The 26,828-nt window shown below is 40.6% G+C and overlaps 1 long non-coding RNA gene across 3 annotated transcripts; it reads left to right on the forward strand.

Moving 5' to 3' along the window:
• Positions 1–26,828, forward strand: LOC103186163. 3 transcript variants are annotated; one of them, XR_006084914.1, is made up of 4 exons: positions 1–201; positions 20,903–21,022; positions 24,809–24,989; positions 26,253–26,308. It is a non-coding gene; the product is annotated as an uncharacterized LOC103186163 (long non-coding RNA). The 3 variants fall into 3 exon arrangements; XR_488715.2 differs by lacking the exons at positions 24,809–24,989; positions 26,253–26,308 and adding an exon at positions 26,656–26,828; XR_006084915.1 differs by lacking the exons at positions 24,809–24,989; positions 26,253–26,308 and adding an exon at positions 26,660–26,828.

Raw genomic sequence — 26,828 nt, forward strand, 5'->3', positions numbered from 1 at the left:
ACTTTCACAACAATCTGTTAACGAATCCACTGTTTGTTGGAAAATCTTTCCATATTTGCTTTGAGAGGCTCGACTGCAATTTATTGAAGGCTACGTCCAGAGGAAAAGCCCTTCCAGTTAAGGACATGGTGGTGAATGCGATAGACTCCACCGTTGAAATTGCAAGATGCAGTGCAACTCTTGAGGCTTATCTTGTGGGAGGTGAGTTCTCCAATCCCTTTTTTGCAGAGCCTTTGTACAGCAATCCCTGCTGCTGGTTGTTAAGGGTTACAAGAGGAATTGGTCCCTGCCAATCTCAGTGTCGGTTCAATGAACAAGAACCCAGAATAAATTCTGCACCTAATGTTTGCCGATCTCAACACCAGATGGGCCACGGCTGAGAGTGGCAACAGTAAGGATGTTTCTCTCTCTGCGTTGGGATCAGGCCTTAATGAATCCTGAGATGATGAAGGAAATGCCAGTCACTGTTGCCAGTCTATCTAGCAATTGATTGAAAATCTTGCAATCGATTCAAGATCAGCATTCACTTTATTTTATTTTAATAATCTGTAAAGGCTGAAGTTAGAGGAAAAAAATATCTAATAGAGGAGCAGGCAAGCCATTTTCCTTGATACCAATGCTCAGATTATTTTGGTTGCTGTACACTCCAGTTTAGGTGGGTATAATTAACACAATTTACACTGTTCCTCTAAGTCGAGAGGCCATCTTGATGTGTTTCACACAGCTGGCTGGAATTTGAACGAGGGAGGGGAGTGTGAGGAGGTGACTGGAAATGTGGCCAAAGCGTTAAGTCTTTTAAGGCAGCTTCGAAAGTGAGGAGGGAAGGGATGAGTCGGAGGAACTCTGGGATGAAGTTCCAGAGAGCCTGGTTTGAGTTAATTGGATCTGGTTTAATTAAATTAATTGCCTTGAGGTTTAAAGCTGCAGCATAGGAACTGATATTATATCCACTTCACCCTATAGATACAGATTGCTTACCGGTCAGTGGCCCGGTCCGTAATGCCACCCACTTTAGTCTGTTTCCCTGGCTTGAATTTAATAGTTACTAATTTGCAAAATTTGCCAATTTCAAATACCTAACCCTAACCTCAAACCAGAGTCATACATAAGAAGACCTGATCTGAAAAGCAAGATATTGTGTGTGTTAATAATTCTTTGAAATCAATCAATATATATGTATATTTTTTTAAAAAAAGATTATTCCTCCTCTCCTGAGTTACACTGGGATAAAAGTTTCAGTGCCACTGGATGCCATCTCAACCTCACCCCAGTGGGCATTCTTCATGCGGGACAGTGAAGGTTGGCAGATTATTTGACCATGGGAGTCATCGCAGCCAAGCCTGACGCTATGTTGATCTCATCCGATGCTCCCATATAGCACTTTCCAGCTTCGAGGTGGGTGGGTGAGTGGGTTACTGGATCCAGCGTCAGTAATTCCGACCTTGCACCTCCCCCCCCGATCCAGGCACATTAGCTGCAATTTACAGTCCATCTGAGACCAGCTAAACTGGACCAAGTCCTGGGGTAGGAGGAGATTTTGCATGGGGGGGGGGGTGGCGGAGTGGGTGGGGAACTGCACCCAAGCAACAGTCAGTGTTTTGAGGAGGAAATTACCAAAGAGACCCAGAGAAATTATTGGCAAATTCAATTATCATGTTACAATTGATTGATTCTTAAAGTGTATGTCCAGATTTCAAATGTACTTTTATTTTACATTTTATCAATGTGTTTATAAGTTATAACGTGCAGCATTTAGCCGTACATGTTTGGGTGTCATGTATAAAGAGGGGTCACTCCCTCCTTAAAGGGAATGTTTGGAGCTGGCAGGCATGACATTGTATTTCTATTGAGTGCATTTGAAGTGCTTTTAGATGGTAATACGAACATTTGGCAGAAAACGGTGCGACTGAAAAATGTTGGACAGCTTGGGGATGGACATTGTTTTTCTCTGCAATATTGGAGATTTTCAGCCATGTGCACACAAGCCTCATTGCTGCAGAAGCTCACGTCCATGGGCAGGCTGAAGCTAGAGCCAAACGGGTACCATCTTTAACTCCAGAATTACCTCCATCGCCGCATTGAATCAAACTCTATTTCCTCATGGATTCCAAAGTATTTTCCGGCTGATGTTCGCTCGCACTAACCGCTGCGAGATACGTGATTGATTTTGTGGTTCTACCCGCAATTGGATATTTACCTTATCAATCGCAAGGCCTCCTGTCACTGCAGGTTGGACTCCTGAGTATGCAGGAGGGCACATTGCCAAGAGAATCAGTAGGGAGGAAAATTCAGCTTTTTAAGGACTTGGCTTTAGAGGTTGGAAATCGCAAGTGTTCTCAAAGCCAAGTCTGAATGCTGTCAGCCGGCACGAGAGTCTCCAGAGAACGTGGATGTAGCAGTACACTCTACTGCAAGGGGAAAAATGAAGCATATTCCCCTGAATACAATGAGGGATCAGATGCGAACACTACTTTCGTCAAACTGATCAGCCTTTTAGACCACGACGGGGGGGAGAAAAACAGATATGCAATTCATCAGTGCAGTGTGCCAGCAATGAGATTGTTGCCTTCCGTACAAAACCAGATAAGTCACAAAACAAACACAATCGTAAATCAGTATATGTAGTCTTCTTCCCGGGACTGCCATCCCCACCACCAGCAGCAGGCACCCAGTCTCTTTGCCAATGGGAGAGTGTTGCATAATCGCAGATGGACATTGTGTGCCGCTATGCATGCGAGCCATCATTTTATAAAGGAATATATCAACCCGAGTCCCTAGTGATCTGAATTAATCCAAACATTCAATTTTTTTTTATCCACAAAATAAGCCTACTCTTAAAATTTTACTTCTGGTTTGGCTGTCATTGTAACAGATCAGGATGCAATGCAGATGTAAAATCAGGTACAAAGCCTATGTGACTAATGCCTTTATGCAAAGTGGCCATTTCTGTTGGTACTCACCTCCAAAGATCACATTATATTAACTGAGCCCAATTCAGTAATCCTCTGTGGGGAATCCTAGAATCAATAACCCAATGTTAGATTGAACAATTAACAACAGATTCCGATTGTCAAAGCAATTATTGCCATAGTTCATCAATAATTCTATGGAATTTATTTTTCATGGAAGGAAGCCTCACGGGCAGAACTTTTTTAAACACCTTCTGAAAATCCCAGAGGAATTTATCCCCCAGAGAGCCATCGTCCATCAATTCATTTCCCTGCTTAAAGAACTCCAATACAGTCACGAGATACTGTTTGAAATCCATTCAGATCACTCTTTGCGATCTTCAGATGAACATCCCATAAAATATCATTGCTGCCCTGGCACGTTCACAGAAATACAGTAACGTTTTATTCCTGATATTCAAAAAAAAGTTTTCGGCAACTACCACCACCACCACCATTTCTGTTCTGTATTTCACTGTGTGTGTATATATGTTTGTGTGTGTGTGTGTGTGTGTGTGTGTGTGTGTGTGAGATATGCCTGAGGCTTCCTATGCCTTTAAAAAGCTGTCACTGAGAACAGTGGATTAATTCATGTCCTTTGAGGTTTCACATTTTGGCGCATAGAAAACATTGCAACAGCTTGCTCAAAAGGTGACATTTCACAGTATGCAAAGTAATAAAAAGTCTTTGGGGATTGTAGAACTTACAAAAAGCCTCATGCCTCTTGACTTTGCTGCCAGTGGTAAGACAGATGCGGCTTTACCGACTCAATTCAGTGAACAGCGAGAAACATTTTAAAAGGAAGATTTTGTGCAAAAGCGATGGAACTCGTTTCGAACAACAAACAATAATCTGCTTAGTACTTTCTGTCCAAATGAAAACCGTTCGTTCGAACATGAAAAGACAGAGCTGTTTCTGGCGGGCGATAAAACACAGCACAATTTACAATTAATATTACAATGAATGGGTTAACATAGTTTCAAATTTGTGGCATGATAGTCGTAATTTTTCCCTCGTTGGGCACAGATGTAAAATCAGGTACAAAGACTATGTATGTGACTCATGCCGTTATGCAAAGTGGCCATTTCTGTGACAAATGCTGCACATACAGGCTTCATATTCGTATGCTGCTGCCGCGAGTCTATGCAGCTGTTATACTAGGACAGTGGCGAATCTTGGGATAGCTTTGGGATGAAGGGATGTTAGAAGTCATGCAAAGGTCAGGGACCCACCTGCAATGGATTTGCATACTTCAGATCAATTTATGGTTTTGATTTCCGCTCACAAAGAGGTGCCCTTCTCGCAGTTTCATTTTTTTTTTACTATCAAGGCTACAAATTGTGCAGCGAACGCCTATGTTTGGCTAAAATTCCAAGGGAAAGCGTTGGGGCAGGGTGTTTGATCAGGGTGATGATCAGCCCTTGATCTCGTCCATCATTCACCACCTACACTTAGTTAATGGGGGCGGAGAACAGAAGATGTTATGTTCTCAGCGAGTTTTACATGTGTGTTAGGTGCAAAATGCATTGTGGATTAATGCAAATCGTGTTTGGGTCCTCGCAGACTGGCAATTTATTACACTTGTGAAAAGTTGTGTTTTTTTTTGTCAATTCTGTATTTTCTATAAATTACTGCCCCACTGTTTTTTTTCCTCCTCAATGAGGTGCCCATTTTAAGAATTCTTTCTCACTTAGAGAAGTTGTTGCCCGATCACTTGATGCTCGGAAGATGTTATTTTTAGAACATAGGAACCAATGCCACCATGTTTGCTTTGTCACTAACCTCAGGGCAATCTTGGGCGGAAAACTGTATGGAGTTATTGTTCTGTATCCATTTGTGTAATTTTCAATTTGCTTAATGCTCAGGAAGCGGTTAGCTGGAAGAAGTAAACACTCCCCCCCCCCCCCCGGAGTGATGACAATCCTTCTCTTCTGCCTTTTATCTTGATGTCTTTGCGTGCAAAGGTAAAGTTCTCCTACAGATATCCAAAGTAAAGTACACGGGGGAAAAGGCAGGTAGATTGGACTGAAAGGGTTGCTCTTTAAAAGCGTCAGCCACCGACAAGACGGGCCAAAGGGCCTTATTCTGCGCTCTAGAGTTCTGTGGTTCTATGGTACAGAAGGCCCACTTGGCATTTAACCAGTACAAGCGGGACGAGCCAACATAGGAGAGCTGGGTGTTAGGGTTGTGAGTGTCAGGGCTAGGGTTAGGAGTATCAGGGTTAGGACTGGGGGTGGGGGGTTTGGGCTGGATATGCTGGGACTTGGATTGCGGGTGTTATGGTTAGGACTCGGGGTGTTAGGGGGTAAGGACTGTCGCTGTGTCCCAGTTTGATCGGCCAGAGCAGTATATAAAGCAGGTTTGAATTGTCATTTTCACAGTTCCCATAGTAACGTAGGAAAATAAGGAGCAGGTGGTAATTACACATACCCGGACCCTTATTAGCATAAACCACTCACAAGAGGAGTGAAGCATTTAGGGCTGCTGGGACACTCAGTGGAGGCTTGGCAATGACATCCAAATGTCAGGCAATAACTGACCTCAGTGTGGCTCCCCTTGGCTCACCGTTCTTCTGCAGTGGAGTGGCTGGTTCTGATGTCCTGCTGCTGTTAGGTTGCTGGTAATTTGAGATGTTTCGGTACGGATTTGATGTTTGGGCTGGGGTCCCGGATGTTGTGCAGTTGCTGAGTCCCCAACCCCCCCCCAAAAACGTCTAAAAAATATATTGGAACCAACCACCGCCTCCCCCCCCCACCCCCACCCGAAAAGAAAATATTTTTGAAGATCATTGCAAAATTACACGTCAAAGCTTTTCTGCCGATTCCAAACCGCTTATACATTGCAGCCAACTCAAAAGAGAAATAAGAAAAAAAAAGCCCACCCAACCCTTCCCGATAGCGATGGGGAGGGAGCGTAATAAGGCAATATTGGTGTCGGTGGCAAATAAGTGAATGAGTGACGTTGGCGGAGTAAGAGGAACGAAATGTCAGTTTTCCCTCGTGGCAAGATTCCCATCTTGCAAATGTCAAAAGATGGCGAGTGGATTAAACACTGAGATTACTGTACAAGGAAAAGGCACGTTAAAAAAAATTGGAAATTACGACGGAATGAACTGTTGCGATGAGTATTTGCCAAGGATTCAGCACACTGCGATTTTTTTTTTATTCTTCATTTTGGCTTATCTTTGTCCAAAATGCAAACATGACATGTTAATGCTATGAAGTGTAATGAAGCCTCAAAGTCACTCAGTCTCTGGGGCTTTTTAAACCCTATCCCAATCTACTTCCACTTCTCCAAGTCCTGAGCTTGTTTCCCTGCTGACTTCCACTTTTATTCAGAATGATAGCTAAGGACTTCTGAGATTTCATTGTCCTTCAGCTGCAAAGACCTTAAACGCGAAAACTCTGCTCTTGTGCCCTTAACAAGAACCAACAATGGAAGCTCCTCATCCTCTCTCACACTCACCGAATCGACACAACAGAGTGTACATTTGTACAGCGCCTTTCACATCAGGAGGACATCCAAGGTCCTGGACAGTCAGGGATTTGAACCCTAGCAGGTGGTTGGAATTAGGAGGGGGTGGAAGGCAGGGAGGGTAGGGGTAGGAGGGTGATCGAAGGCCCGGTCGAAGAGGTAGGTCTTGAGATGTGCATTGAGGGAGGCAAGGGAGAGAGCAAGGCGAAGGGAACTATAATAACAATAATAATAATCCTTGCATTTGATATAGCGCTTTTCACGTCTTCGAGACGTCTCAAAGCGCTTCACAGAATATGCTGTAAAGTGAATTGACTGTATATTTGTGGGTGAAACGCAGCAGCCAATTGCGCACAGCAATGTCCCACAAACAGCCGTGGGTTGAAAATGACCAATTTATTATTATTTTTTTGAGGATTATTATTAGACGTGTGGAGTAAGGAAACTTGCCCAAGGTTTCGCCCTCTGCCGGGAATTGAACCCAGGTGTCTCACTTGCAAAGCGAGTGCTCTAACCACTGCGCTACAGGACTCCTACAGGAACAGTGGGATGGAGTTCCATCGGGTAGGGGCCGAGAGGCTGAAAGCCTGATCGCCGAGGGTGGGGAGGGCCAGGCGGGGGACGTGGAGCAGACCGGAGCGTGCTGAGCAGAGGGAGCAGACAGGTCAATATTGGCGACAACATCTTTTCGCTTGTCACTTTTCAATCACTGAAAGTACTAAACTTGTATCTGGATCCCGTGTTTATTTACACTTCTGAATCATCACATGTAGTTAACAAATTAGCCTTTGTATTCTTAATGTGCTTAACAACAATTACACAAGAAAAAGAAAAATTGCAACTGCAGTATTGTTTATTCAATTATTTATTGTTCGAATGCTATTGTTCAAAAAAAAGGTTATTCCCTTTCTGGCTGTTTGTAGGATGTTGCTGTGTGCAAAATTGGCTGCTGTGTTTGCCTACAAAATACATAGGCATTACACTTTACAGTAAAACCCTGTGAAGCACTTTGAGATATCTCAATGCAAGGACTATTATTATATTCTTTTTACGACTGTCGTGCGCAATTGGCTGCCGAGTTTCACCTACAAAATACAGAGTCAATCCACTTTCCGGTTTATTCTGTGAAGCATTTTGAGACGTCTCAACGATGTGATAAGGCGCTGTATCAAGTGCCAGGATTATTATATTATTATAATTCTGTTTATGTGTTATGAGAGAACTGACAGGTGAGTTTTTTTTAATGTCTTCCAGTTTAGGGGTAACGTGCAAAGTTGCTTCCGCATTTCAGTTTTGACTGCACCTTTGTCCTTTGTTTATTGTCTGATTTCACTTCCTTTTGTTGCATTTAATTAAAGCAGCACCGACTTCATGAAAAACGTCTCTGAGAACCTTTTTCTTTGTTTCGGGAGGAAGGAGAGTCAGAAGAAATCTGCGTTCTTTCTGCCACGATAATGTCACACATAACTGCCACAAGGTAGTATTTTGAGACACTTTACATCCTTTTGTCGGGGATTTCCACTTCAATAATAATAAAAAAAGATTTACAGGCATCCCACGACTGTTTGTGGGAGACTGCCATGCGCAGTTGGCCACCAACTAATCATTGGCAACGATCAGACTGAAATAGCTGATAGTTTCTGTAAGTTTCTTTCAGCTCATTGCTGCTATTCTTTGCACAATAGAGATACCACTAGTCCCTAATTACCATAGCAAATATAGGGTTTGTGGTAATTACCGCCTGAATATTAATGGGAGCAGAACTGGGCACAACTTGGACCCGTCTCTCAAAAATAAGGTATAACTTTCTTATGAATCCTGACAATAATTAGTGTCTCAATATACTACCAAAATACTCCGAAGATATCTGTTTACTTAGCAGTAAGTAGGAAGTCAATTGGTAGATGCTTTCCTGGGGGCAATCATTCCTTCAAAAAAATAATAATAATAAATCAGTTACTTCAATCCGCAACTGTTTGTGGGGACGCTGCTGTGCGCAATTGGCTGCCGTGTTTCACCCACAAAATATACGGTCAATTCACTCTACAGTATATTTTGTGAGACATCTAGAAGACGTGTTAAGGCGCTGTATCAAACGCAAGGATTATCGTTGTATATCTTTTGCACGAAAGTGCTGTTTCCTTTTTAAACAATAGCATTATCCACAACTGAGCTCCCAACATCAGACACTTAGCTTGTTACTTTCTGTTATCGTTTGCTTGTTATTCTTCTTACTTAAACTCTTATTGCCAGCACCAAAATACTTCTATTATTTCCTAAAAAGTTTCCCCCCCCAAACATCAATTAGTAAATAAATACATAAATGCTGGAAATCCACAACAGGTCAATCAGCATCTGAAAGAGAAGAATAAGTTAACACAACGTAATGTTGCTGGATGTGGGGTTATGCTGACGGGATTCTCCTGAAATATTGTCCAATCCGGTGTTAAATTTGTAGGGTTTTTTAAGATATTCCTCGTGATAGGTAGCACAGGCGACTTGTTCTGAAACCTGCACATTTCACCCATTGACTTGTTGTTGGGTGTTGCTCTGTGCAAATTGTTTGCTGTGTATGCCTACACTTTATAACAAGTCAACGACAGCTCTTCGATTTGATCTCGTTCTTCCAGAGTACCCACCCTACCATCTTCTCATTGGAGCATCGTGAATCCAGGGTCCTGGCCTCTGACATCCATCCTCGCAGCCCTGATCCAGCTATCAGCCACTCATTGTACAGTGTAAAGAAATAGTTTGTTGAGTTTGTCTTAAAAATCTGTACCCTCGTGTCCTGCTGCCTTGGCACACGTCAAAGTTTCTGAAAGGCATTCGCCTGCGAAATACAGTAAAGTCACTACACTTTACAGTAGATCCTGTGAAACGGTCTCCTAATGTGAAATGCTCGTTACCAAATACAAGGATTATTATTTTAGGATTATTAACGTCAGCAGGAAACAAAGCAATTTACATGAGTGCCATACCGATCAAAGCAGTCACATATCATTGGCGACGATTAGACTGGAATAGCTGACTAGTTTCTGTAAGTTTCTTTCAGCTCATTGCTGTGCTATTCTTTGCACAATAGAGATACCACTAGTCCTTAATTACCATAGCAAATATAGGGTTTGTGGTAATTACCGCCTGAATATTAATGGGAGCAGAACTGGGCACAACCTGGACCCATCTCTCAATGACAAGGTATAACTTTCTTGTGAATCCTGACAATAATTAGTGCCTAATTTGAGAGCAGTTATCTGGCAGTTGATACCTACATATTTGTCTTGTATTCATTAGAATTCACTGGAAGAAAGCAGAATGGAGTTTTTTTTACACTTTTTTTGTTCTCTCTTGTGTTTAACGTTTGGAAGCACTCCAGAAACTGTTTGTAGGAAATTATTGCATTTAATAAGATATAATGACTTTAACTCTTAACACAAACTATTGGGTACGTACCGAGAGAGAGAAAAAAAAACCCAAATCCTTTGTAACGTTTAAATTAGTTATCATACCTGAACCAAGTGTGACAGCTAAACAGTTAAGACTTTGCTTTTGTAAGCTGTGATTGCAAGTTAAAGCCACCAGGCTGCCTGACGCTGAAAACCATTGGCCACTGTTGTGATAAGATTCATTGGCTTTCAGCTTAGCTTTTAAACGAGCCTTTTTTTTTGGTGATAGTCACATCAAACGCATTACTTTGGGGCGAACACAGAAAGAAATCAGGGTCATTTTAGTGATGCGTTCCATGTTGTTTACAAGTAACTAAATGAGGAGCTAAGCTGCTGGAGTAAAAATGAATGTACCCTGATGTGAAACAAGTGACTCTCTCTCCTCCCCCCTCCCTCCCCACTCCACACAACACCGTCATGCTGGTAATGTCTGTAAAGCCAGGCCCCTCTAGCTCGTGGATCTTGTCTTTCGACCTGCGCTTTATCTTTTAATGCACAAAAACTCACTTAGAGCAGAGTCCAGTGCCTGGTTTCATACGCATCTCCATTGTGGACAATGCTGGATGGGGCCGGTCATCTGGCAGATCAGGATATATTGAGTGTAATAATAGCATGGCTATCGCGCGCCAAGAGGAATTGCTATTTCCAGCTAATATTCTGCATTAAAAAAATTCAGATTTTTATTTCAAACAACAATAACAACAACAATAAATCACATGTTACAGGGTAGACTGTTTTTTTTTTAAAAAAAACAGGCCAAAGGAAATGGGAATGTCTAACCTTGTTTGATTTGATTTCTTTGCAGAGATTTACCCAGGTTTGGAATTATTAAGGCTTCTTCGTCATTCTTAAATTCTTAGAAGTTTGAAGGTAGTTTTCTCGTAAGCGAAGGCTTGAATTCAATAGTTTGCCAAATTCTGGACTCTGAAATGGTTGAAGACCGGAATAAATCTAGAGCAGCCAAACTGGTTCATCAGCAAACCCTGGTCTGGCAAATTAGGGACACATATATTCTTCCCACTCGGCTCTTGTTATCCCTGCAAATCAAAGCTCTAATGGGTAAGGAAGTCCTAGCTGGACAGGCAGTGAGGACTTCACAGGCCATGCTCCCATTAACAACTTGTACTGTTTTAGTTGTTAAACTCCAGCAGTAAACCAAAACACACTCTGGGGTCCCTAAGCGTGGGTTCTTGCCGACCTGCGCCTATTACTCTCCGGAACTAGGTAAGCAGAGTCATGTCTATCTCCAGGGAGAGAGTATGTATTCCATTCCAGATACAGGGCCATTTCCATGCATAGGTGGTAAAGACTTGGTTTGGATACTCTAAGCATGGATTTTCGCAGTGAAGTTTCTCACTGCCTATCCAGCTAGGACCTCCTTACCCATATTATACTGATATAAAAAAAGAAGCCACACTGGTCAAATGACTGGATGCTGCACTTACACTGCTCCGAGCAAAGCCAGTTGCAGGATTGTAGTGTAGCGCCTGTCTTATCCTTCCCACTTTAGACCTGTACAAGTCAGGGACGAACATTTAAAATGCCTGATTTTGACATTGTCTGCCTGAAACCTAAGGTAAGGTGTGTGTGTACAGAACATCAAACTGGGTGTGTTTTTTTTAAACATGTCATTGAAGAGCCACTTACAAGACTATTATATTATTTAAACGTTCTGCGCTTGTGACCCTTTAAAGCTTGGAACTGAAAACGAGGGAACAAGCCAGGGTGAGCTCAGTGTGAATCATGCCCGTTGCATTTTACTGCTGAAACCACCTCCTGTAGGTAGTGTCAGGAGCCTGGGTTCCGATGCAATCTGTGCTCGCTCAGCCTCTGCTTGTACCTCACACTCAGTTGCGAATCACACTCCCAATCATTCAAGGTAATAACCTCTGTGAGCAAACTGACCAAAACCTTAACCTACAATGATTTAAGGTAGAAGGCTAAGTCAAGCGGTAACAGTAGAGAGATACCCGTGCAGGATTTACAAAATAAATCAGAAATTACTATCCAAATCATTGTGGTCATCACCTAACGTCAGTGTAAAGCCAATATACGGAGTAGCCTGCCCATGTCTTTAACCTGTCTCACTATCACAACCTGCTTCCCTCCTGTCACTAGGGAAGCTGTTTACAAAGCCAAGTTCATTATGATCATTTTTCAGCGTGGTTCCTTATTTCTTTTGCAAATCCTGCGCTGGTACTTCCCCACACATTTATCTCTCTACTGTCACACCTTGCCTTAGCCTTCTGCCTGTCATCATTGCAGGTTAAGATTATATCTGTTTTTTTCCCCCGTCAGCTGTTCGCAGGGGTTTATTGGCTTGAAAAAACAACGTTATCATTGAAATCACTTGGATCGGAGCTGAATGAGAGCAGTGACACAAATATAAGAGAGTGACTAGGGGAGCTAAAAGAGAATTTAGGGTGAACTACTTCATACAGAGGGCAGTGAGATTCTGGAACTCGCTGCCTGAAGTGGTGATCGAATCAGTTAGTGTACAGATGCATTCAAAGAGGAAGCTGGGCCTTCGCACTAAAGAGCTCCGAGACCGTCTGGCGAGAAGCAAGTTGTTGTTGTCGTTGAGAATAACAGGGTAAAGGAGGGAGGGAGGAATGTAGGGAGTAGCCAGCACGAACTGGTTGGACTGAGCCGCCTGTTCCCGTGCTGCACCTTCTTTGTCATCTTTGCCTTTGTCCCCTCTGCTACGCGTACTTTCACTGGTCAACAGAGAGAACATTATGTTCAAGTAGTAGGAATGGATACTGGCATGACCGCGTTCGACAAACAGACTATCCTGTGGCAAAACATTTCTTTCTTTCTGCAATTTCCTGCCATTGTTAAATTCAAGTCTGTGTATTCTCTCGGGTGGGTGCAAGGTCGGTGCAAGGGATCTGAATGCGTCACCTGGTATCAGCCAGAGCAGCGAATGAAGCACCATCGCGCCTTGGAATCGGAGATTCCCTTTGATGTAAATGCCTTACAATCAGATGGATTCCTAACCTTCCGTCCGTCTGAAAGCATGACGGCAGCTCCGAAAGAGGGAAATTCTGTAAATCTCGCCTCTCCAATCCTCCAGATAACTTGGTCATTCACTGCACGACTGTCTTGTGAGACCTTGTTATGTGCAAAATTGGCTGCCGTGTTTGCCCACAAATACGCAGTCACTGCGCTCGACTGCAATTACCTGTGAAATGCTTTGCGACGTTTTGATATGATGGAGGCCACACCAAATGAAAGGATTAGTTTTATTATTATTGTGTTATTACAGTTTAAATCGCTCCGCGGAGGTAGTTTCCAAGTGGTTTTCAGTGGTGGGTCAGCTAGATTAATAACACTGTCACATTACATGTGTTACTATTCTTAGTAAGTTTGAACCTCCTAAAATAGCTATTTTCTGCAGGAGGTGGACATGCGGTGCACGAGGTATCTTGTCAAGCCATTTCCGAATTGCCTTATTAACAATTCCAGTTGCACTATTATCAGTTAATGATTACATGATTACATCGGAGATTCCCTTTGATTTAACTGCGTGACAATCAGATAGGTTCCTTCCCTCTGCCCACAAAACATACAGTCAATTCACTTTACGGTATATTTTGTGAACCACTTTGAGACGTCTCGAAGACGTGATAAGGCGCTATACCAAATGCAAGGATTATTATTATGCATCCGCATTCAATATACTTTATGATCTTTTCTGGATCCTTATTTTGTAGGTTGTGATTGCTTGGGATGGCCACATCAATAATACTGCATGTACCATCTANTTTTTATTTAAATATAATGATGTCTGGTGCATTACAGATCACTGTACTATCTGTGTGTAGTTGTGTGAGTGCCACATAATTGTGATGTTATTTTTTGATGTCACTTTTGCTGGTTGATGTTCATCGCCTGTCGGTCTTTGCATCAATATCAAAGTGTTTACAAATTGCCTAGTGGATATAATTAGCTGCACGCTTACGTCAATTCAGATGCTGTGATTGAGGTAGGGCTGGACACGATGACAATATGTAGTCTACCGTTTCGAGCGCTTGATGGCATATTCCACATTTCGGATGACTATTTCTCTTCAAAATCTTATTTTCGTAATAATGGGTAGCAATAGCTTGCTTGGTCTTGTGCTGATATTATGAGAGCTTCTGTTTTGGCTCTCAGATCCCATTAGTCAACCAGCTGTAGCCCTCGTTCATATCTAGGACTTGTTCTTTCATTTCTCTTGGAAATTGATCACGCATGATTTTCTTCTCGCATTCGATTTCTTTTTTTTTCTCTCTCTGCAGGACATCATTTTCTTTTTAAAGACAATTTCCATTCCATGTGCTTTCTGTTGGTTTAAATGAGCTACTTTTTATTTCTTTTTGATGGATGTCGTACTCTTGCTCGATCTTGATTACTTCTTTAATGATAGAAAATTTATTTTTCTATTTTTCATGTTTTTCTATCATTTTTATACTGTCATCGGGCTTTGTTCTGGTCTGTTCAGCTAAACCTGCAATAGCTGTTTTGTAAGATGTTTCAATTTCAATCAAGCCTCTTCCTCCTTTTTCTGATGAATAAATCTGATAGACATCAGCTTTTATATTATGTAGGCCTCGAATGGTCAACAGTTCCTCCATTTTTCTGTTGATATTTTTCAGATCTTTTCAATTCTTGATTATCCAATCGATCATACCAAAGCTGTAGGTTATTACTGGCATTGCAATTGCATTAATAACAAATATTTTATTTCTGATATTTAAATCTGCTTTGAGTACCCAGGGTTCGTGTCCTATTTATTCAGAAACAACTTTCAATTTCATGCCTTTGTGATCTATTCCATTGCTTTCAGCTATTCCAAGATATTTTATACACTTCGTGTTTGATCTAGCTCACTTGTTGTTGTATTTTTGTTCAGTTTTTTTTTGGCAGATTCCCGTCGATAAAGGTTGCTTTGGCACATTTATCTAATCCAAGCTCCATTTTTATACCATCAGTGCACAGTTTTACTATTTTCAGTTGTTCTAATTCTTCATCGTCTTTATCGTTTAGTCATCCGTACAGAGTAGATGGCCAGCTTTTTTTATTTGATTGATGTTTTTTCGGTTGATTGTCTTTTAGTTCTTAGCTGAGAGGGAATAAGGATATACAAAAGCTGAATGGTGAAAATTAATCACCTTAGAAAATTCCCAACTTGATTTTAATTTCATTTGTCACAACGATACCTTCTTCATAGTGTAAGGTCATTTTAGTTTTCCATTTCTTTATTGTGCCTTGGGACGTCCTCCCGATGTGAAAGCGCTATACAAATGTAGTTTTGTATTGTGTTGCATTATTTATGAAGTTTGGGTTAAGTTTGTATATCTCCATTCATTTAATAATCCAGCTATGACGGACTGTCAAATGTTTTCTTATCATCCATTTATGCCGTACTCAATCTGCATTTCTGTGTTTTACAGTCTTCTATTATCATTTTGTTGACATCCCTTTTGCTCATCGGGGATTATATTGTTCTCAATCGGATGTTTATAAGTTTGTTCAGTAATTATTGACGTCATTATTTTATAGAGTGTTGTTAAGGACTTGGATTTTTTTTATCAGACATCAGCCATGGTGTTCCAGGATTTCTGATGTCTGAGAATTTTTCCATTCAGCCTATTTGTTATGTTGTTCATCTTTCTCCCATATGTTCTTCCCAAACTTTTCTATTTCCTCAAAGGCAGGTGATTCTTTCACTTGGTTGAGATTTTTTCCAATATCCCTGTAAAACTTCTCTGCATTTCTTTATTCCGGTAGTATTGTTTGTTTTGTTTTTAATAACATCTTAATCTCTGTGTTTTTTGCTTGTATTTTTTATTTTAATATTTCAATGGTATCCTGGAGATTTTCATCACCAGTTATACAGCATTTCCAGTGAAGTGCTTTTCTCTTTTTAATATTGCTTATTTAATTATTGTGTATTTTGGTCAGGATAGAGCGATCACTCCTGTCATCATTAATCTGCTTTTGAATTCTTGTTTTCCATTTAGGTTCTTTCAGCTGTTTCTTTATTTTTTCTTTGATCTTCATGTCTTGTTTTTTTATCAATATAATTGCTGATGCACACAGTAGGGCATTTGCTTCTTCTATGTTCCGTTCCTGCTATTTATTACATCACGGATGGCCTCGTTGGCTATCTGAATGTTTTTTTTTGAAGCTCTATTCTTAGTTATTTTTGGTATTTGTTGTTCTGTCTTCAACTTTCATACTTTTTGCACTTTTCTTTCATAATTATTTTCATTTTCATATATTCATCATCTTGTTCTCGTAACTGTTCTTTGTTTTCCTGTTCTTGATCTGTTTGGTGACATGTTCAATTATGGTATTATTGACTGTGTAGGTATTACTATTGCCAGTTTCTATGAGTACCTTTTCTTAATTCTGGGTATTATTCTTGACCTTTATTTCAATTTCTTTGATTAATTCTTCCGGTAATTTTTTGTCGTTCACAATCCACCTTCCAGTTGTAGCTAGTTTATTCTGCAATGTTGGTCTTGTCTTACCATTTCTTTCTCTCCATAGTTCAAACATTTTCTTTTCCGGGGGCAATAATTTCTTCAAACAAAAATAGAACTATAATAAATTGGTCACTCGGTCTCCGACTGTTTGTGGGACGCTACAGTCAAGTCACTTTACAGTATATTCTGTAAAGGGCTTTGAGACGTCTCGAAGATGTGATAAGACACAATGATTATTATTATAATTATACTGTTATGTTGATTCAGATACTCTGATTACAGAAGGGCTGGACATGATGACAACATGTGGTTTACTGATTCTGGTTCGAGGTTTCTCTTCAAAATCTTATTTTCATAATAATGAATAGTAATAGTAAGACCTTGATCCTATTCTGATATTAGGAGAGCTTCTGTTTCTGCTCTCAGATCCCCATTAGTCAGCTGTAGCTTTGGTTCATATCTAGTTCTTGTTCTTTCATTTCTCTTGGAAAGTGACCATGCGTGATTTTTTTTCTCCCATTTGTTTTCCCGCAAGATATCATTTTCGTTTTATGGACAATCTTCATTCCAAGTGCAATTTTTGTTGGTTCAGTTGAGCTACTGTCTATTTCTTTTTGGTGGGTGTCATACTCTTGTTTGATCTTGATTGGTTCTTTAATGATAGAAAATGTATTTTTCTGGTTTTCATGTTTTTCTATCATTTTCACACTGTCATCGGAGTTTATTCTGATATATTCAGCTAAACGTACAATAGCTGATTTATAGGATGCAAATATTATCCTCATTATTGTTATTGCTATTATTCTAAGAGTTGGACGAATAAGCAACCTACCTGGAGGACTCATTATTATGAATTCCTCCATAACTGCCACTACCAAATGATGTATTCAATCTGTGTTTCTCTGGATGATTTTTAATAAATAATAACAATCCTTGCGTTTGATATTTTATTGCATCATTTTATTATATTTTATTGCCTGCTGCTGCCACTATCAAGCCATGTGGAGCTATCTGTGAACAAGGTACATTGATGACTCTGGGTGTTAATGTGTCGGAGCTATCACCTACATACAGAACATCATCTCCATTGCCTTCAGCTCCAGCCCCCATCTACTTCCGGAGTGAAGATCCCGAGGCAGGGCAGGAATTTTAATAGATTTCTTTTTTGGGAATCCCATAAGTAATAATGACAATAATAATCCTGGCATTTGATACAGCGCCTGAGCACGTCTTTGAGACATCTCGAAGCGCTTCACAGGATGCACTGTAAAGTGAATTGACTGTATATTTGTGGGTGAAACGCGGCAGCCAATTGCGCACAGCAACGTCCCCACAAACAGCCGTGGATTGAAGTGACCAAATTATTATTGTTTTTTTTGGAAGGAATTATTACCCCCGGAAAAGCGATCCACCAATCGACTAACGACCGGGTTCCTACGTATTACTGGGTAAACAGAGGCGTGTGGAGTGAGCAAACTTGCCCAACATTTCGCCCTGCCAGGAATCAAACCAAAACTAGTTGAAAAAAACTAAAAATACCCCAAATTGGACCCAGTTCTCTCAAAGACTTTCACTTTGCTGATCATTTTAAAGTTGTGAAGTTTGTTCCTAATGTTGCAAGCTAATGCTCCGTTTATAAATGCGGTATAAAAGTTCACGTTCTCCACAGCACCATTGATTTTCTTCACCACAGAAACAAAACATTGATTAGACACTATTCAACGTGACATGTCACATACTTTTAACTATGAAAAAATGGATCTCCTAAAATTGCTTTTCACACTAAAATCACTGTTGCACTGCATTTAAAGAAAATAACTGGTATTAATGTGAATTTCTTAGCCACCTTAGTTATGATTGCCTATAAGTGCTCACTTATTACCAGTAGTAATGGAGACCATTTAGCCATTAACTGCGATTACACCTTTTATCGTGATGCTTTTGCTACCTTATAACCATTTGTGCCCTTTTGTAAACAAAAACCTGAAAATTGAGACACATATCTGTTGCTGATGAATAAAGCAAAGCATGGAGTGTCCCAGTTATTTTGGCACCAAGTTTCTTAATCTGACACAGAACGACACCAATTTCCACAGAAGTGGGTTCCTTTTTCCTGAACGGCTTTGAGTTTTTGGAATAATTTGCTTTTCTGCAACTCAACCTGACACCTTAACAGTTTAGAGTATGCACTGACAGGTTAATAACTCCCCATTTTGACACACTTCAGATCCATTAGTCATAATTACTTCTTTTCTCTTGTATTTTCAATAGTTTTAATATGACAGTCTTTATATAAGAGGTAATTATAGTAATAATACATTTATCCAATGTTTAAGTCTTTTTCAGACTCAGTGACTAAACACGTTGCAATTCTGATTTTTAAGTAGTGTAACTTTCCTGAGTTTTGACTTTTGTTTCGCACAGTAGTCAGCTTTTCTACACAAATGAGATGAATAAGGGCGGGTGGGCTCGATGGGTTGATGGTCTAATTCTGCCTGAAATTGTTTCCATGTGAAGAAGTGAGGCTAGAAAACTGAGGATTCATTAAAGAACACGATAGAAATTTCAACAAATGCGATTCACAATCCATGTTCGGAGCCAGATACAAATGAATGCCAAAGATCGATTTTGTTTATCAAGTTATTTCGTTTCCAAGATTGTACATTTTTAATACAGGAAATTAGGATCTATCTTACAGTCTAACTTGTGTCAGCTTGGCTCGGTGGAAGCTCCCTCGCCTGTGATTCAGAAGGGACCTTGTGACGTGGAATTTGAACTCACATGGTCTAAGCGAGCAATCCAATGCAGTACTGGGTTATGCTACATCGTCAGAGCTGCCGTCCGTTGAATGAAATGTTAAACCGAGGTCTCAGCTCCTTGTTCGGTCGTTTGTTAAAGAAGGCGCTATTCAAAAAGGGAAGGGAGTCTCTCTCTCTCTCTCTCTCTCTCTCTCTATCCCAGCCAACAATCCCCAAATAAAATTGGCCATTAACTCCATGGATGTTTGTGAGACATTGCTGCGTGGAATTACACAGTCACTCCATTTTCTCAGTAATTCTCGTGAAGCGATTTCAGACGTCCTTCCGACGTGATAAGGCACTATACCAAATGCAAGGATTATTATTTTATGAACTTCTTGCAAATCGTGACTAGCCCTGGTATACTCTCGAGCTTTCTATTATTAATGAAGCACATCTCTTCTCTGTACTCTTAAGTGGTTGCCAGATATTTAATCAACTGCCAAATCTGTTAATAGCAGAAGGGCTAATTGATTATTAATCAATTATTTAACCCTATTAACTGCTATGCTCAGCAATACCCCAAAAATCACGCATCTATTGAAGTTCAATTATCAGTGCTTGGCTTGCTATGGTTCCTTTTTTTTTAACAAACAGTGAGTTTGACAACGGTTCATCCCATTTTTCCTGCGTCTGGAAATCTTTATGTACTGTCGTGAAATATTGTATAATTTTCATCCTCCCAAAATAATAATATTAAAAAAAATTAAAAAGCCTTACATTTGAATACATTTCACGTTAGGATTAATGTCTCAAAGCTGTTCAATGAGATATACTGCAAAGCACAGCGACTGTGTATATAGTAGGCAAAAACAATTGTATTACACAGTATTATAGAAAAAAACCTTTGTCCTGGATAGAGGTTTTCAGCCTTTTGTATTAGTATAGATCTGTGCTGTGAACTTTGTCATCACATCCAAAAATAAGATTCAATGTTGTGATATAAGATAATAACTACGTTTAAATGTCAGAGGGTAAAACAAGTTCATAAAGCTGTCCATAGCAGCTACCTAAAGGCCGCAATGTCGGTCATTTAAAAAGACGAGAACTGCAGGTGAAATTACTTACCAGATTGCGGAGTAACAATTTCAGGCAGGAGTGGGGCCATTGGCTCATTCAGCCCACCCACACATTTGTTTCTTTCACTTTAGATGTTTACGGATAATAGTTATCATTCTCTTGCAGTCAGACCTAAGTTTATTTTATTTCTTCATAAGCTGGGCTCTATCCATTTGACCCTTCTGTAGTTACAGCAAATGCTACGCTTTACTTCTAATAGGCGTATCCAATGCACTTATTATTTCTAATATATATGTAGGTGTTTGGCTGTTCCATGGGTGTCGGACACAGACAGAAAACCATCACCATTTTTAAGAGTATTCAAACCAGACTGAGAGTTCCCCGTATGCATGTCACCTAGGTTTGGAGTTTTCCCCGTGTCTGGAATGGAATGAGAATTCTCTCCTGAGAAGCACTTAATTTTAGAGGGTATTAGGTATGAGTGGCAGCGCTTTGGGACGTCCTCCCCACGTGAAAGGTGCTCTATAAATGTAATTTTGTTGTTGTTGTTGTTGATGAGTAGGCTTGGGGTGTGAAGAACGTGCATTAGGGTTAAGGGTGCAGATTAAACCAGCTAAATGGCATAGCTTGCCACAAGCAGATATACATTTCATTATTCTTTTAGAGAGCTGTTGAGAACGAGCTGTAACTTACTTTGCCATTTTTTCGGCTCAAGTTAAGTTTTATTTTATTGTTTTTTTCAGGTCCAACTTCAAAGAGTGGTGGGTTTCCTGCGATCCCCAGACACGCCAGGAGAGGAGATGAACTGTTCTGATGTCAGCAGTGCCTCTCAACAGCGGGAATGGCTGGAAGGCAGAACCCTGGTCAGTGGGGCTTTTATTTCCGGGTGCCAATTGGGAACTGCGTTTCTTAAAACGCATTTCTTAAATCAACGCCAGATTTGATGTTGGTTACCTACGAACGCAGCTAAACTTGGCATATCTTAGCATCTAGGAATATGAATTATGCTAATCCCTGTTCTCACTGCCAGACAGATTTGCTGATGCTGATATCAGTGGAGTACATCTGTTCTCCCAAAATGTCAGTCTGCTAGGGGGATACACAGCAAACTTTCAGCAAAAGATTACTCTTCACTACTAGTTTTAGTTTAAACAAACAAGAGTTAGAAAGAGATAGTGCTTTAGAGGTACGTTCGCCTATAAATAACTTTGATTTTCCGGTCTTGTGAGGAGCCCAATATGTTTCTCCAGCTACAATTGAGAACATTACATTGAACTCAAACACATATGTGTGTGTTTGTTTATGTGTTTGGGTGTGCCTCAGGGTCCAACAACAGAGATAATGTGCATTTATATAACGACCTTTACATTGGATGACGTCTTGAAATCCTGTCAACGCTATGGACAAAGGTCTCCACTATCACGGTTGTAATCTTGTGATTCAATTTTGTGATACAAACACTCTGAGCAGAATTTTTTGAATCTTTAACTTGTGTCACCATTAGTGCAAGAAGAAATGTCAACCCGTGCAGCCTAGCTTGTCCTATACTTGTCTGGCCTTTATCTCTCAGGGTTATCAAAGTACTTGTCGAGAGTCAGAAGGTTGTGGGTTGAAGCCCTGTATCGTGACTTTGAATTCATACAGTCCAGTGCAGTGCTGGACTGTACTGTACTGTCTTGTTAGTGGTGCCGTCCTTTGGATGAGACATTAAAGATTGCGTGACATTATTTGAAAAGAGAAGGGAGTTTCTGGCCGATGCAAGTAATATTGGTCATTCACTTTGTGGCTGTTTATGGGGCATTACTGTGCGTAAACTGGCTGCTGCCTTCGTCTATGGGAGACACAGTCAAAACACTTCACTGTGTATGTTGTAAAAAGCTTTACATTTGAATCCATTAGAATCTACAGCACAGAAACAGGCCATTCGGCCCAACTGGTCTATGCCGGTGTTTATGCTCCACATGAACTTCCTCCTGCCCTTCCTCAACTAAGCCTTCAAGCAGAACCTTCTAACATCCTTCCAATGTTAAGCGCATTACATCAATTGTAATCATTGTTAGGTTTTATTGGGCAAATGGGCTCAACTACTAACACCGCCCTGGATAACTGCTGGGTTGTGCCTTCGCTGAGCTGGTATAGTTTCAGGGTGACCCTATGTACCTCCTCCCCATTCCCTGCACCTCAAGGTCTTTTGAACATAGTACTCATTTCACTGACCTCAAAAAGTGAAGGTCTGACTGGACTCAGCAGGATTCAAATCCAGAAGCCCAAGAGATGCTCAACTACCCCGAGATTCATGTTTAACATGTTTGCGTAACGGGTTACAACAATTTGTCAGGAAAGGTTGTATCCCTATTTTTAACCTTGCCATCAATTCCCATACAAAGGAACCTTCTATACACAAGATGCAAAGAAATAAAACGAAGCATCGCCTTGGTGCCAATAACTGGTTATCTGATCTTGGCTTTGCTAAGCTAGACCAAAAACTGCATCTCAATAAATGGCAACAAGACAGAAAGCGATCACTGATCAATGACAATTATTGTAAGTTAGTAAAAGTGTTGAGACATACACAATAACAACAACAACTTGCATTTATATAGAGCCCTTCACATAGGGTAGTGTCCCAGAGCACAGATACAACTATGGAACCCAAATTCCTTGACAACAAGAAACATTACAGAACTACATTGCCCGACATTGAAATTTCCTGAATTTTGCAAAAATGGGCCATTTTGATTAAGAAAATCATGTTTTTTTTTTAAAAAAGGCGCCATCAGTAAATCACAAACAATTTACTGCATTGTTTTCTATTGCCATTTTCTCTTCACTTACATTGCTGGAGGTGGGAGAGAAATGAGAGAAATTTCATAAATGTAGAATTTTTCAACTCGTGAGTCTTTGAGTTGTGGTTTAGCCATCAATACGATTTTAGGGTGTAGCGTTTGAACTATTTCTACGATATGGTGGCAGTAATTTCGACCCGAGGGAAGCATTTATTTAAGGCATTCAATGCGTTCTCCATGCCTTTCACTTCAAAGAACAGCTCCCCATTCTAAGACATTATTGATTCAATGGAACAGATGCAAATGATCTTTTTGAAGGTATGGATTGTGGCTGCCAAATCATTGCATGATGAGCGGATGTATGTTTTGTAACATACACAAAAGCAACAGTCAGCTTCGTGGGTCTCCCCTTTTGTGATATCCGCTATTTACATTTTATTCATAAGCAGATGAGGATTGTTTGAGTTGATGTTGCATAACCTCCTGCTGTTATCGTGCACTAGACTTAGTCATAAGAAGGTCAATGGGCCAGTTTTGTGCTCTTCTGTCATCCAATACGAACCTATAGTTAATGATGGGTTAATAACATTAGCTCGTGCCTGCTCACAGGTTATGCTACTGCTAATCTTGGGTCAGGAGACACATATTGAAGCTTTTAATAAGTAGAATTAAAAGATGAAAGGAATGTGTTGTTTCCTGCGGGATCTACCACATTATTATTTCAACAGTAACAATGATACGGTAGATATTATTGAGAAAGCTTGTTACAGCCCGATGGTGTTTGGAGTTCATTGCTTGAAAGCAACAACGTCATCAATAAGGAGACAAAACTAAGGGTTCTATTAAGCTGGCTTCTGTTCAACTCAATTGATAACATTGCCATTACTCCTGTTACCCACTTCCAAACAGATGTTGACTCTAATATAATAAGGTAACTTTTAATTTTCATTTTTGATCTTCTCATACCCGGTAATGATACCGGTTTTGATTAGTGCCACTTCCTGTTTTTGCAAATACAGAGACAAAAAGGCACAGTTCGCAAAGAAAATGAACAGATTAGTTTTATCCGACAACTGGGAGACAGGCTGCCGTTAATTAAAACTATGAGATGAGCACAAGTTTGAAGAGTTGCACTGTAGATGTCAATTTGTGTCAAAAAGATGAATTTAATGGTCATTATTATCCATTTGAGAGATCAATGATTATCAGGATGTAGGTTAATAAACAAAACACGGGTCAGTTTTCTCAATAATATTCAGCTCCTTTTACCATCTACAGAAATGATAATTAATATAACCACTGCATGACTAAATTATGTCACGACCCTAGCTGGAGCTAAACAAATCAGAAAGCAACCTGTTATATTAGTAACTTGCACAAGAGAACTTTATATCAGGTCAACAATGCTCGGTGCTTGCCTTCCAACGACATCTCCTGGGTAAATAATACATGTATCTCTTGGGGATATTCACTGCTATCTCTTCCCTCCAACGTACCCAATCACAGGCAATCAAAAACGACTTCACCTCGTACAAAGGCAAATGCATGGATTATTATTTTATCTTTCCACCAACTTTGCGCTGCTTTCTCCCGGTGTCACGGCCAACAACCCTCCAGGTAAAATTAATCATTTATTTTTACGGTTGTTTGTGGGACGTTGCTTTGCGCAAATCGCGTTCATCTACAAATACACAGTCACTACACGACACTTCACAATATATCCTGTGAATCAAGGAATCTTATCCAAAGTACGGTATCTCGAAAATACGAAGTATTTGAATCGGCCCGGGCAAAGAGGTTTCGAAATTTCTTTCGTTTTTTTATTGGTTCAAAGTGCTTTACATAAGTCTTTGACATTTACAGTAGCTGTTACACAGATCCAAGGAACCGAACGGTGTACGTTAAACTGCAAGGATACACACACTGGCCAGCGCAGAGCAAAAACCGACCACAGACAGAAAACTTAGGTCACAGAAAAAGGGAACCATTCCACCTTCACGTTACTCTGTGTGGCTGGTTGAGGTCGAGGGGAGGAGGAAGACTGGTGAGTACAGATTCCAAATGCAGTTTTGATTTTGGGGGCGCACGTGGTGGGGAGTGCGAAAAACAAAACAGGATTTGGGATCCTCACTAACCAGTCTTCCTCCTTCTGCTCGCCGTGTTGTGTTGGCGTGCGTGCGAAAATCAAAACGGGATTTGTGACCTGTGCATCCCTCCTGGAGGAGGAAGTCTAGCAAACGAGTGTCACTTAGTTTAGCGACTGAAAGACGGAATAAAAAGACGAGTTATCAGAGGCACGTAACCACGCAAATACCATCTTAACATTGCAAAATACCTGGTGAGTTACGAGATATTCAGGGCCCGTGAATTACCAGAGGGTCGTAATTAAAACATTTTGTGGGAAATAGCCAGAATATTGAGCGAGTGACGAGCTATGTGGGATTGGTGACTTATCCCAGGGGCAAGTTATCAGAGTTTCATTGTATTTATAACCGGACACACACAGCATCTACACAGTGTGCAGACATTCTGCTTATGCTGCTTTTAAGTCAGGATGAATGTTAGACACTTCAACCATGGTGCGAATCGCAATCAAATCTGACTGTGCTCTCGTCCAAATTTCACATGGATATGCACCTTCCAGTGGAGGTCAGTGGTTAGTGAGATGAATGAGGACTAGTGCCTGATGTATTTTTTCCCCCTTTTCTAGCCCAAGAACACTGAGGCCAGTTACAATGCTCTAACGTATTGATTTGGGGTGAGATCAGAAATGTGTTCCATATAATATTAACGATCCTTGCATTTTGGTATAGCGTCTTATCAAGTCATCGAAACATCTGAAAGTACTTTCACAAAATCTACTGTAAAGGGCAGTGACTATGCATTTGTAGACAAACACGGCAGCCAATTGGCACCCAGCAAAGTCCCGCAAACAGCCGTGAAGTGATCAAGAGATCAATTTTACCTGCGGGATTGTTGGCCAGGATCTGAGATAAAACGCCTTCCTCTTTTCGAAGATTGCTGTGAGATCTTTAACATCTGCCTGAACAGTCAGACAGGCCCTCATTTTAATGTCTTGTCCAAAGGACGGATTAGTTAAATGACTTAGTGATGCCTTTACCTGCTAGTTCATCAGAGGAGCCACTAATATTTTAACAAAAATATTAAGGAAAAATTGGGATAGTTAGCAACTAAAGCTTATCATTAAAGAATTATTTTAAAGAAGGCTATATTTTCGTCTCAAAGTGATTATGTTGACTTTCATGTGTAGCAGAACTAATTTTAAAATGTTTTGTTTTCTTTCCAGTAATTCTGTTGCCGTAATACATCGCCTGAAAAGCCTGTTCCTCTTCCACCATCGCTTTTGCATTTAATCTTTCAAAATCAGCATCTTTGTTCAGCCACAAAGAAGCTGATTCCAAAAGATTAAACGCAAAAGCTGACTTATTGGACTGGTCTCCAGCATGAGGCAAAGAAGCCTTTCAAGAGATAACTTGCTGTGCTTTGAGTCTTAAGCTGACCTTTGAAATGGCCACAACGGCAAGATGCTTCCCACGATGTTAGACGCGCTGACACTTTGCATTGTAAATAAGCTCCTTGTTTCCTTGTGGGGTGGGGGGGCATCAGAGTGGGGAGGAATGCAACCGGCTTATTTTTCGGTTTCATTTTATGAAATATAACCGAGCTGTTGCTTTCTCCTTCGTTCTAAGGTAGGCTTTAAGCTGGGGCTGGGGGAGATGGGCCGTGCTGTTGCACTGACAGGAGCTACATTATCCTGTACGAAAACAGGCTGATCTTCGCCACGCAGCTCGTGCGCCTGCCATTTCAGATGAAGCCAATTGTACTGAAGTATGAGGAGCACAACAAACAAAAAGGAAAAAAA

The sequence above is a fragment of the Callorhinchus milii genome, unplaced genomic scaffold (genome assembly GCF_018977255.1).
Source record: "Callorhinchus milii isolate IMCB2004 unplaced genomic scaffold, IMCB_Cmil_1.0 Scaffold3, whole genome shotgun sequence".
NCBI lineage: Eukaryota > Metazoa > Chordata > Chondrichthyes > Chimaeriformes > Callorhinchidae > Callorhinchus > Callorhinchus milii.